This window comes from Pinus tabuliformis, chromosome 4_2 (genome assembly GCF_031772625.1).
Source record: "Pinus tabuliformis cultivar Carrire ecotype Pingquan chromosome 4_2, CPIR1, whole genome shotgun sequence".
NCBI lineage: Eukaryota > Viridiplantae > Streptophyta > Pinopsida > Pinales > Pinaceae > Pinus > Pinus tabuliformis.
Genome location: NC_142304.1, coordinates 763,013,718 through 763,026,067, shown reverse-complemented (window position 1 = coordinate 763,026,067; position 12,350 = coordinate 763,013,718).

The window sequence follows — 12,350 nt, the reverse complement described above, 5'->3', positions numbered from 1 at the left end:
TGCTGAGTTGCTTGCATATTAGCAAGCTTGCCTTCAATGGAGGTCATGACTGAATAAGCTTCGTCCAACCAGGGCTTCAAGCGTGCCTTCAACACTGCCTCTTTGTGCTGCGCTGCATCGACCTGTTCCTTCAATGTTTTGGTCTCCTGCAGCTTCTCCAGTCTTTGTGTGAGAGCAATGGTGCATGCTGTACCTTTTACTTCGTCATAGCACTGCTACAGTTTTCGTGCCTTTGTCTCTAGTTGTTGTACATTAGGATCCTCCTGGAGATTCATCAAGACCTTGAAAGACTATTTAAAAAGTAATGTGAAGTCTGCTACTGCAATGTCTACCGCCATTATCGCCTCTTTGACAGCGGTCTCACGCTGCTCCTTTACTTCCGGCAGAGTTGAAGGCTGGGCCTTAAACTGCAAAGCTACAATCTGTAGGTTCAACTCCAGCTGAACCTTAGCCAACTCTATGTGAGCTTTGGGCACCCCTATAGTAAGCTTGTAGACCTATTCATCTGCCTCCACATCCTTAGGAATGGCCAATTCGAGGACCACTCGGCAGTGTTCCCTCACGGCCTTAATAATGCACATATTTGTGTTAGTATGTTCCACCATGGAAGTGAGGTCGGTGTCTCATTGTAGGGCCATCTGTACATTATTAATCTTCTACTCACTGACTATCTACAAAGCGCACCGTTCGTGGGCCCTCAGCTCCATGATCACTCCATCCTACAGTAGGTGGAGCGCCTCACTAGGAAGTGTTGCCTAGTTCACCCCCACTCCCTTGAGGGCGCTAACAGTGAGCCTGTCAGCTTTATTTTCTGTGGTCAATGCTCCATTCGGCAGCACTATCACTCGATAGTCCTTCACATGTAGCATCTCGACAGCTTATGAAGTACCGATAGTGAGGCTGGTGGACACCATGCCAGCCTATGATGTGTGGATCTGCAGCTCATGTAGACCCATTTGGATGGACCCTAATATTTGTTGCTACTGCTGCTCGAAATGCTGTAGTACCTCCACGGTGACATCTCGCACTGTGTCTCCAATGTCATTCAAATCTCCCTCTGTTAGGATGATTGGGTCTAGTGATGTCTTACTGGCCTTGGATTTCTTCTGCAGTCCCACTTTTTCTTGTTCTTTTTGATGTTTGATGTGGTATGATACCGTCTGCAGGTCTGCTCAATGCTGCTCTATTTTCTTGTCCTTTTCTTCCTCTATTTCAGGCTAATGTGACCTCGTACCTTTGTTAGAGCCACGCTTTGTTTCGTCTGTCTGCTTTTCTGCCTGTTGGGCGGCATCGCGCACTGCCTGGGCCTTGGCAATGACCTCCTTCTTCTTCTTCTCAGTCAGCTGCGCTATCCTGAGCTTAGCCTCCTCTTTTTTTGCACTACGCGATGGACTTGCTTGACCCCACCGCCAATTCTAAGGCAGTGCACCACTCTACTGGCCAGCGATCAAGAAATGCATCAATTGCATCGTTTGTTGCCAAGTAAGGCAAGTCATGCCATGTATGCTCAGGGTCCTTCCATGCCCTGATTGCTACGCACTAAAAATCTGCCTTGAAATCCACGTACTCCTGCAGTTTGGCAAACACAGTGGGTGACAATTGCGGTTTGCGATTGATAGGCATGCATATATTCAATTCCATCAAGATCCAGAAGATCTTGCTATCCTTGATGCACTGAGCATCCTTCGTCTCCCACAGCGAAGCATGCTTCACTGCTTCTAGCAAGTCTGACACGACCGAGGGGGAATTGACTATCTTTTAGCATCTCCTAGGCTACCAACACAATGGACAGCAAGAGCCACGCATAATGGAAGGTCTTGCTGAGCTCCTATGCCTCGCAGCAGTTAGCAAGGAACTCATCACAGAGATAGTGCACCCAATGAAAGTAGACTCCTTCGGTGCATTGGGCTGCTAGAGTGACGGCTGGTGCTGGCACTTCATTTGTGTGACACTTCCTCATAACGTTTCCTGCCAAAATCTGTGTGACCACCCTGACCACAGAATCATAGATACTCAAGATGGCATAGCCTCGTGGCTTCTTCATGAGCTTGAATTTCTCCTTCATGGCCTCCACGAAGGCCTATTTGCCACCTTTTCCACCAAACATCATGGCCATATTTTCCCTTGTATAGGGCAACTGTGTGATCCTATGGATCAACCTGTCGGTGATGGGGATCAGGTCCTCCATCCATAGACACCCATTGTGCACCAAGCATAGCAGCTACTTGATGACCAATACTATAATGGGTGTGCAATTGTAGTGTGGCACCCATAGCAGGTTGAGTAGACCTACCTTGTCTACTCCCATGAGCCACTTCCGTAGTTCCAATGCAATCATGCCAGTGGTTGTGTGAACAATGCGGTGTATTAGTTGTTCTGTCACCAAGTGCGGGAACTTCTTAGTGTCAGCTAAGTCCCAATATTCCAGTTTCAATAGTGAACCCACCTCAAGCACAGACCTTCAAAGACAATCTCGTCTGGCAGCAGAGGTATGTGCAAGGTAACCTTGCTTTTGTCAATGTCCTTTGGCACCTTAGTCTTGCCCTTGCGTGGAGGGACCTACTCGGGTAACTTAGTGATAGGGTAAGAACCCTCGACTTCAACTTCCTCCACTTCCACCCCAAAATCCTCATCATCCGTCGGGATGTCCTCAATTTCTTCCTTCTCTGGCTCCAAGTTAATGGTTTTTCCCTTTTCCTATGTGGTGGGCTTGTCCTTCTATGGGTTTCTTCTAGGCGATGCACGCACTGGTATGGCAACCTGCTTTCCCTTCTTATCCTTCGCACTCTTCTTAGTCGAGTTAGGATTCAGTCTAGGCATCTGTGGTAACTTGGGGACTTCAGCTAGTACCTCTGCAACCTCTGGAGAAGCTCCCTCTACCTCCATAACAACCTCCGGCACAACCCTCTCGGCTATCACTACTTTGGCATCCATAGCTTTGGATCCTAGGATAAAATCATGGATGAAATTGCGGTTGGACTCTAGAAACTAATCAAACACTGGGCAGTTAAGAAATTCTTCGAATAATGCACGGGTTATGGATGTCTGAGAACTCACCAATTCAATTTTCAAAGTTCCAAGTGTTTTTTGTTAGGCCTCCACTTGTAATTTATAGGCCATTTTGAATTCAAATCAGATCGTTCCCCCCACATTCAGTTCATTAATGTCAGATTGGCGGTAGATTTCCAAGGATCTTACCCATAAATTTTATCTTAAATGTTGGTTGTCCGCTCCATTTCACTGCATTCTTATCGTCAAATCATGAACAGTGACTTTAACAGTTACTTTCTGGCTGACCTGTGCGATCTTTCCCTGGGTAGCACAACTGTCTTTGCATTGTCGCGAACCCTGTGACATTTCCTCGTTCCGCACAATCCTCCAATCGCACAGTTCCCCAACTCGGTCAGTGTAGTTTATAGACCCATGCCTCCTTTCAGCTGCCTAGAGCACTAAGACTATGCTACCTTCATTTATTCACCTGGCTGGATCACCGGTGTATGGCTTCAATCAGTTGCCATTCACCTTCCCTGGGAAGGGATCTCCGTTCAATTTAACCAACTGCACTGCTCCACAGTCGGTAATCTCCTTAATGACATAGGGCCTGAGCCAGTGCATTCTGAATTTCCCTGGAAATTTATCAAACTTCATGTCATATAACAAAACCAGATCATTTACCTTAAAGGTGCGTAGCTTAATGCGTCAATCATGCCATGCTTTTTCGCACTGCTTTTGGACATGTTGGTGAAATCCAGCCAGAAATGTTTCTTCCTCAAGCTTAACAAGCTGCGTGAGCCTCTCTTCCAAGGCTCCACGATCCATCATACCCATGAGTGCCGCTATGCATAGACTAGGCACAATGTATTCCATGCGCATCGCTGCTTCAACACCATATACAAGCCTAAAGGGTGTTTGTCTAGTCAACTTTTTGCATGTTGTTCGATAGGCCCATAGTACGGCAGGTATGCGCAAGTCCCAATCACTTTTCTAAACATTGTAAACCTTGGTCAGTGTGTTCTCTAGTGATAAGGTGTGATTTTCCACCATCCCGTTAGCCTGTGGGTGATAAGGCATGCTTTTCTGGTGATATACCTGAAATTCGTCCATCAGCGCATTGATTGTTTCGTTCAGAAAGTGCATACCATGATCACTCATCAAAATCTTTGGACACCCTAATTGTGTTAGTACACACTCAAAGAGAAAATTTGTAGCAGTCATGCCTAAGTAGTCCTTCACAGCCTGTGCCTCTGTCCATCAAGTCAACTACTCAGTTGCAGTGATAATGTACCATGCTCCCGTCTTCTTCCATTGGGGCTGAATGGGTCCCACAATATCTATCACCCATTTCTCGAAAGGTTGTAATTTCATCTATGGGTTCAGAGGCAACTCATCTCTCCATGATGGCCTACCAGTTCTTTGATACACATGACACGCCTTGCAGTAAGATTTTGAATCCTAATTGAGGGTTGGCCACCACAACCCTACGCGTAGAATCTTCTATGCGGTCGCCCTTCCTGCGTAATGCCTCCCACGACAGCCCCATGAGCATCCACGAGGATACTACTCCTTTCAAACTCTGGTACATATCATCATAATACCTCATCAGATCTCATTTTATATAGATGCCCGACAATGACAGAAAAGTTTTCCACGCACACCACTAACTCCTTTTTTTGCTCGGTGGCGTAGCCTTCCGAGGTAGTTCTTGTCATTAGGAAGTGTATGATGTCTTCAAAGTGACCATCTGTCACACGCACTGCAAATAGTTGCACGTCATGCAATCCCTCCTCCAAATTAGTGGGCTCTTCCCCCATTTGGTGCATGACAGATGGTTTGGTCTTGTGTTCTGTCATCTAGGCTTCACAATAACTTCAAAATCATACTCTTGGAATAATAACAACCACCTACAGATTCTCCCCCCCAACACAGGCTTATTGACTAGGTATTTCAACGTAGAATGATCCGTATACATCTTAAAATCTCCACCCAACAAATAGTGTCTAAACTTCTGGAGCGCGTATACCATGTCTAATCCTTCGTGCTTGGTGGTGGAATAGTTCTTCTCAGCCTTGGATAAGCTCCTGCTTGCGAACGCTATAGGATGGTCCAATTCCCCTCTCCTGATTTGTGTCAGTACTACTCCCAGTGCTATACATGATGCGTCTACATGTACATGAAACTCCTTCTTCCAATCGGGGAAGACTAAAATCGGCGTGGTGGCCATTTTTCCTTTAAATACATCCAAGCTCTTCTAACAGTCCTCATTCCAACAGAAAGTGACATCCTTTTTCAACAACTTCTCCATAGGCATAGTGATCTAGGCATGGCCCTTGATAAACTTCCTATAGTACCTAGTATGTCCCAAGGTTGCGCGCAACTGTTTCACACTCCTCGGCACGTCCAAGTTAAGTATCACTGCGATCTTCACGGGATCTACCATCATTCCTTATCTACAAACCACATGACCCAACAGAGTCCCAAAAGGAACACAAAACAAACACTTCTTCATATTGAGCACAATCTAGTACCTACGACAAGTATCTAACATTAAGCACAAACATCCCACATGGCATTTTACCAACCCAAACACAGTCCAGTCATCAAAGTACAACTCCAAAAACTTATGAATGAAGTCTTTGGATGCAACAATGACTACATGCAAAAAAATCACAGGTGCATTCTTTAATCCTAAAGGCATTACAATGTACTGAAAACATCCCCATTCAGTCCTAAAGGTCGTCTTGCTTCTATCTTCAGGTGTGATTTTGATTTGATGGCACCCGGAAAACCCATCAGTGAAGGAGTGCACTTCCTGGCCACTTATATTATCCAATACCTCATCAGTGAACAGAGTAGGGAAAGGATCATGCACGCAAGCGTCATTCAACTTCCTAAGATCTATGCATATCCTTATTTCATCCTTCTGCTTCTTTTCCTGTACCACCATTAGGCTTACCCAATTAGGTTCTTCTACGGGCTCAATGATGCCTTCCGTGAGCATCTTATCTAACTCTAAGTGGACCTTCTCCTTATACTTCGGATTGAGACAGTAAGGTCTTTTCTTAACTGGCTTCGCGTCGGGTTTTAACATGATCTTCATAATGCACAAGTCTCCTATTATCCCCTTTAACTCCATAAACATGGTAGGGAACAAATCTTGGTATTCACGGAGCAATTTGGCAACCTTATCTACAATTGCGTCATCCCAGTAATCTCCAATGTTCGTGAATTTGGGCTTCGCCTTCGTACCAATATTTACATGTTTCGTTTTCAATGGCGCGGTTATATCAGGATTCTTGATCTGTGGTCCCTTGACCTCACGGTGACCTTCCGTTTCAGGGATATTAATCTTTCATGGGTCCTCGTCTTCTTCTTCAGTAGTCATGTTATGTAATTCCAAAGCATGGTTCAACTGAGTAGTCTAATTGGGTTGAACCATATCCAAAGGATCCTATGGTATCCTAAAGGTTGCTGCTTTAACTTCTTGTAGCACTTCATCAGTACAGCCAAACCCATCTTCAAAGCTGAACATCATTATGAACCCTTCACACAGAATATCCCATTCACCTGTGCCATGGAAGAGCTCTGTCTCCAAGTACCATTTCATCGGGATGACATCCAAGGTGTTACAGAACAAGTGCACCCATTCAGGTTGGGGCTTCACTCCATAGGCCTTAGCCCATTTGGCTAAGAGTGCACGTAGATCATCCTTCCCATCATAATTATATGTCACTCATACCTTCATCTTTCTAAAGCGTTTTCTCATCATCCTCCTACACTTGCGCCAATCATCAAAACTACCTTTGTGCATACCCCACCATCTCGCGGGCATAGCGCACAGTGCCCAGTCTAAAGCCTGGAAGCACTACTTCTCTAGTACTTCCCTATCAAATGCATCCAAAAACACATCCACATCATTCAAGTCATCATAAGTGGGCATATTTCTTACCTCTGACGACACACAGCGCAGCGACCGGGTCATCATGTTATAGCTCAGCATGGTTACTTCATGTAGCCGATTCTGCCAACACTCTAATTCTTCATCCAAGTCTGAGGTGCAGGAACTCTCGCAATCCCATGTAATTTGTCCATCCACTGTCGGATTCACCCGATCTTGGTCTTGCGTTGTTATCTTATATATGCAATCCAAATCGTCATCGCTTTCATAATCATGGACTGGTTCCCTATAGCGCGATCCTTCAACAGGATCTAGGGGTACTATTACACGAAGTGATTTCTTTTCAATATCATCTTTTTCTTCTTTAGGTTGATTACCCCATTCATGTCAGTAGCCCAATCAATGCCAAGAAGTACAGGGTAAGGGTCGTTGTCATCCACAATTTCTATTACTTCAAAATCATCCAATGTGCTCGCGCCTTCAATATCTATAGTTTCTCCTTGTATCCGTCCCATGGCAATGATGTTCTATTGATTTTCCATCCTTAATTGAATCGGAGACCACTACAGTGCAGGTCTCCCCATTCGCTCCCAAGTCTGCTTCAGCAAAATGTTCGCGTCTAACCCGAGATCCAGAATAACCTGATCCATTTCATATTCTCCTATCTGTGCGGTGAGTCTCATCTCATGCCCTATCCTTGCTTTATGCTTACCAATCTTCCATACCATCCATGGCTCACCTAGATCATTTCCAGAACATCTATTTATAAGTTCCTGTAACCCCTTCACAGCCTTGCTATCATGCAGCAACTTCATGCAGGTCTCTAGAAAGGTCGTAAGCATAGAAGGGTCCATTTCCTGAATAGGCTTATCCCGGCTCCCTGAGGTAGAGGCCTCAGCGAAGCTCTTTTTTGCTTCCATGAACGTTTCGCATGCGCGCTCCAAATCAAATTTAGCCTCCTTCGCCGGAGCTTTGTGAACCCATGTGCTGTCTTCGGGTTGTTTCCCCTTATCATCAGTTGTTGCAATTCCACTTCGGAGCACTACATTCCCATTCGGATCCTCTTCACGAGGATCAGCCCTCATAATCTGCAGGTTCTGAGTCGGCTACAGTGGTAGCACCCATTTGTTGTGTATCCTCGCTATCAGTGTAGGATAATCCTTCATCTCATGATCAAACTGAGTACAATATTTGCATGACGGACGCATTGGGTTAGTGCATTCACAAGCATAGTGTCCTGGTCCTCCACAATTGTAACATATCAGCTATCCCTGACCTCTACCAGGTCCTCCTCCACCTCGGCCTCGTCCGCGCCCCTGAAATCATGTTCACACCATCCTAGTGCTCTGGTCAAGGGTCCACATTTCTTCCTGAACTCTATAGGCAGGTGTTTTGTCCATCATTAATTCATAACTTTCGTAGTTATGCTCGACATGCCCTACCGAACTACAGAAGTTGCAGAACAATTGCTACTTTGTTTGTACAAACTTCTGCAGCAAATGACAGTTATAAGTCGTATGTTTCCCTGCCACCTGATATATAGCACACCACAATGCAGGCCTCGCGCTCGGTCCTTCTTGGGGTTTAGGCCTCAAAGGCATCAGTCCTCCCCCTGCAATATAGTTCGAAAAGACCAGGCAGTGGTATTTTTCATGCCTGTGACATTTACATTTCAGGCAACATATCTGTTCGTGTGCCTCCAGTCAAACTGTTATGTCCTGCTTCAAACTTTTCAATTCAAGGCAAAGATTTTGCAACTCCGCATGGATTTGCTGAACCCCCAGATTCAGATCTTGCATCGGTGTTTCATGCAGTCTTATTGCAATCTCCAAGGCCTCTGCTTGAGTCATAATCTTCTATTGTGACAATGCAACCCTTAGGTGAGGTAGGAGCAAAGCCACAAACCACTCGTGGTGCTATCCATATGTTAAGCTCATATTAGCTTCACGGATTTTACAATTCAATCTCTGATCCAATTCCCAAGGTGTCTCACTTGGTTTCATCGCGATTTCCTTGAACCCCACAATCGATTGCACCTCGGATTTAGGCCCACTGAAATCTTTATTTAGTGTGGTCTGGATCTCTGCCAACCCAGTGTTTCGGTTATCATTAGAGTACTTGATGTACAAAGTTAGCGCACGATCATGTACAACACTAACCAAAGTTGCCTTCTTCATGTGATCGTTTATGATGCCCTGAGCTTCCCATATAGCTTTTACGACAAACCAGAACTGGTCCGGGTCCTCATTTCCCAAGCCCTTAAATAAAGGCAGCTTCATTGAATTCGCCATGTTGAACTTTGGTGGAGGTGGTGGTGGTGTGGGTGAAGTCACAGGGGGCGATGGTGGTGAAGGTGGAGGTGGTGTGGGTTGTTACACTAAAAAATGTCACCTTGACTACTTACAGTTAGTATGGCTCAAATCAACAGTCATGCTACCCTCTTAGGCAAGTCTCATGCCTCTGTTATCCATCTCAAACTCAAAAAAGAGAGAAAGTCTTGTAAAAACTATGTTTATCTCTGGGGTCGCAGGTTCTCTCTAGCCTTACCTGCGGGGACGCTGACCATGTTCACAAAATCTGCATCCATGGACGCTCTGTATGTTAAGGGACAGGTGCGTCCTTCTGTAAAAGGAAAAATGCGCAAGTTTCATCTTAAAAAAGTTACTTGTGGTTACTTCTAGAACATTCTAGAGGTTGGTTTGATGAAATGGATGCGCCTCCAGTTGGTTCATGTATCTCTATTAAGGGGGAACTTATCCCATCAATAAGGGAGCTATCCCACCCAAAGAGGGGGATGATCCCATTGATGGTGGACCTGAATAACCTCTTTACAGCACTATAAATAAAGGCATTGAGCCAGAAGGAGGAGAGGTTGGAGCTATACATTTTCTTTGGGTAAATGCTGCAGGATTTAGGTCTTCCATTAGAGCCTTTGTGAGGAGAGATTGTCTTCACTTGATTCTACTTGGGAGAGGGTGAGCTTTGTCAAAGTAGAGGAAAACCCTTGATGGACCCTGGGAGGAACTTGCACAACACCAAGGCCAGGTTGTAAGAGTTTCTTTGTTTCGTTATTAATACAAACTGGTTTATTTTTCTCAATAGCTTGTGTTAATGAGTTATTTCATGTGTTCCTTGGTCTGCATGTTGAATATATGTTTTATTATATGAAATGCAAGTGCTTGGTAATTGTTTGATTGTTTGTGGTTGCAGGAATTGACTTGAAGGAGGAGCTCATCCGGATCGTCAAGAACGAACTTCAACAACAGCGTTTTGGAATAAGGTAAGCCTAAACACTTGTAGTTTTCATATTGTAAAAGGTGTATTTAGAGAAAGATCACTCCATTTTGTCTTGTTTGTCATTAGAATGTCTTAGACTTCTAGGAAGGTCAGCTGTGTCCGCACCCTTGACCAATTCCGTGTGACAAATTGGCGACTCCACTGGGGAATCCATTAATGAGAGAGTCTTTTCCTTTATATGAACTTTGCTTTGAGAAAATCATTTTTATTTTCTGGTTTTTGACTGTGAGAATTAGTATTTGGGTGGCTTAGCTTTAGATTTAGTTAGATTTGGTTTTTCTTCATTTTTCCAGAGAGACGCACCCTCTGAGTTCTGCACAGTGCGTCTTTGGACGCGCTGTTGCCGTCTGCACAGAGCGGGCCCGCGCCTGTTATAACGGGTTGCCTGCGTCTTCCTGTAAACTTTAAGAAAATTCCATTTTTGCTTTAAATTGCTTTTAGATTTTGATTTTCCTTAGTGTTTCCTGCCCAGATCCTTTAGTACCCTGTCAAGAATTTTCACCTGAACTTGTTTTGTGAGCTTTGAGTGTTTTAGTGGATTTCAACGAAGTTTAGGCCTAGGGTTTGATTTTTGAATAGGTCTTGTAGTGACTTTGATAGTAGAAAGTTGTCCAACCTTAGATCTCTCTGGTTAGTCAACCTTCTTAGAGGTCAGACCTGTCGTAAAGTCTCCTTGTGTGAGCAACTTGCCATTTGAGTTGTTTTGGGTCAAATTTCGATTTGCTTGTTTATAAAGTATTGATTTCCATTTTACAAAAAGAACAAAAAGATTAGAATTTTGTTTTGACTAGTTTTTTGTTCTGCAATAAGCTAGTCCTTGATTTGATTGTGATCAAGTAAAACACCTTAGAATAATCATTGTTAGTTTTGGCCTCGTTAAGATTGCTTAGAGTAAATTTGCCCTTAGTTTGCTTATGAGTGCATTTTCATAGATTTTAAGAGTTGTTAAGATTGATTTTTGGTTATATTAGATTTATTTGCTTTATTAAAAGAAAAATACAAAAACATCTTCTTAAAAAGTCTTGTTTCAAGTAGCTTTTTGTTTTCAAAAGAAGAAAAGAGTTTTTCGTGCATGTAAAGAGAGGTTATGTTTTTATGCTTGGAAAAGAAAAACGAATTGTTTCTTTGATTGTCTTCAATTAAGAAGTTGCTTTTATAAAGATTGCATTCTCTCAACTTTTTAGTTAAGCAATTCATCGAAAAAGTAAAGTAGTGGGTAAATCATCCTAGGTGCATTTTGTAGTGGTTTCGAGTCGAGTCAACACACCACTGGTTTCACTTCCATCACCTTTTGACTTAAGAAACAACCTTAAAAGTAACGCTTAAATTAAAATCAATCTAGTAATCTTTATTTTTCTAGGGCTCTGAAACACCAACATAGCTTAGGCTAGGGTCTTGGAGTAGGTGAGTACTTAACTCTCCAAGACTACAAAACCAAACAGATAGTTATCTTGAGTAGAACAAATCCAATTGTTTCAGTTACATTCTGGGAAAGCTCCTCTTAAAGGAGAAGCACGAGCTCGTGTCCGAACCAGTGAGGGGATCATTCCTCCCTCGTTGGGAACGACGCCAGGCAGTACGTATTACAAACGGTAAACCTCGGATTAACCATTGTCGAGGAGCCAGGGGTCACTTATCGGTAAACCTTGGATTGTTGTCAAGGAGCCGGTAAGGGGATTGGAGCTTGTTACTCTGCCCTTGCGTGCTGTCGGAGTTTAGACTGTTCCCCCAGGTGTAATTGTTGTGATTGGTAACCTTAGTGGCCATAATATCTAGGATTCTACCCAAGGTGACGGTGGAGGGAAGGTCCCACTGTACCTGGAGCAGACGTCGGTTATACTCACTTGGATTTTCTGGGGGGTTCACTTCACTTCGAGACGGTTAAAGTGGAGGAACTTGTGCCAGTCTATTCATTAAGCAGGTTGCCGGGGTAACTGTTCCACCCGCCATTTCTGTACTGAATCCTGCGAGGTTGGGCCTAATCACCAACTAGCGCTTTTGGTCCGGAAGACTACTGTTTGTGTGTGGTTTGACGCTCTAGATTATTTAGGCGTGTGCTTCAAATTTGTTTGGTTCTTTAGAAGACTTTAGGTGGTTTGATTTGAAATTTTTTACTTTGTTTTCGTGTGTTGTAGTTAAAAATCTTTAATTGTGGCGG